This window comes from Cebus imitator, unplaced genomic scaffold (genome assembly GCF_001604975.1).
Source record: "Cebus imitator isolate Cc_AM_T3 unplaced genomic scaffold, Cebus_imitator-1.0 Scaffold154, whole genome shotgun sequence".
NCBI lineage: Eukaryota > Metazoa > Chordata > Mammalia > Primates > Cebidae > Cebus > Cebus imitator.
The window spans coordinates 1617812-1619399 of NW_016107469.1; positions in this window are offsets into that span (position 1 = coordinate 1617812).

Below are 1588 nucleotides of genomic sequence, written 5' to 3' on the forward strand. Positions count from 1 at the left end.
TTTGAGGTGGACTCTTGCATTGTTGCGCAGGCTAGAGTGCAGTGGCAATCTCGGCTCACTGCAACCTCCACCTCCCAGGTTCAAGCGATTCTCCTGCCTCAGCCCGCTGAGTAGCTGGGATTACAGGAGGGCACCACCATGCCCGGCTAAATTTTGTATTTTTAGTAGAGACGGGGTTTCACCATGTTGGCCAGGCTGGTCTCAAACTTCTGACCTCAAATGATCTGCCTGCCTAGGACTCCCAAAGTGCTGGGATTACATGCGTGAGCCACTGTGCCTGGCCACTCTTTTCTAACTTGATTTTGATACTTACCTCATTCAATCATTTTCTAATTTCTTTCCTAATATATTGCTATGTTTTTAATATACATACTTAAGACTACATTCCCATGCACTATTTTATTGTATCTCACACATTTGACATACATTTTAATTTTCAATCAGTTCTAAATATTTTATTTTCATTTTGATTTTGAAGGTTTCCAATGTATAACATTTTTTCCTTTCTTTCTTTTTCTTTTTTTTTTTGCAAGAGGGTCTTACTCTATCACTCAGGCTGGAGTGCAGTGACATGATCATGATTCACTTAATTTCAGCCTTGACCTGCCAGCTCAAGCAATCCCCTCACCTTAGTCTTCTGGGTAGCTGGGATTACGGGCACAGGTCACCATGCCAGGCTAATTTTTTAATTTTTGTTTTTGTTTTGTTTTTGAGATGCAGTATTGCTCTGTTGCTCAGGCTGGAGTGCAGAGGTGCGATCTTGGCTCACTGCAACCTCTGCCTCCTGGGTTCAAGCGATTCTCCTGCCTCAGCCTCCCAAGCCGCTGGGACTACAGGAGCATGCCACCACGCCCAGCTAATTTTTTCTATATTTTTTTTTAGTAGAGATAGGGTTTCATCATATTGGTCAGGCTGGTCTCAAACTCCTGACCACATAATCCACCTGCCTCAGCCTCCCAAAGTGCTGGGGTTACAGGCCTGAGCCACCATGAGTGGCTAATTTTTTAATTTTAATTTTTTTATAGAGACAGTATCTTTCTATTTTGCCCAGGCTCGTCTTAAGCTCCTGGGCTCAAGCAATCCTCCTGCGTCAGACTCCTATTGTGCTAGGATTACAGGTGTGAGCCACCACAACAACTGACATTATTTCTTTTCATAATTAATCTTTGTTATAACATCGCTTCTAGGATATTATTTTTTTGATATTTGTTAAGACTTTCAGGATAGTCACTACACATTTAAAAAAACTTTCATGTGTGCTTTAAAAATTGTGTTATTCTCTTCTTCAGTGCAGAGCTTTATATATGTTTATTAGATCAAACTTGTTAAATATGCTGTTCAAATCTGCCATAGTCTTATTTTTGTGTGTATTATCATCTACGAACTTGGAGAAAGTTGGGTTAAAATCTCCCACTACCATATTGTGCATTTTAAATTTTTGTTTAATATATTTTGACGCTAAGGTATTAGGTGATTTCAAGGGCAAAATTCCATTTGTTCTCAGTGAATATTTATTTATTTTTTACAATGACCCTTCTTTTAAAGTCCATTTTGTCTTGTATCAGTTTAGGGGTATATATATATATAT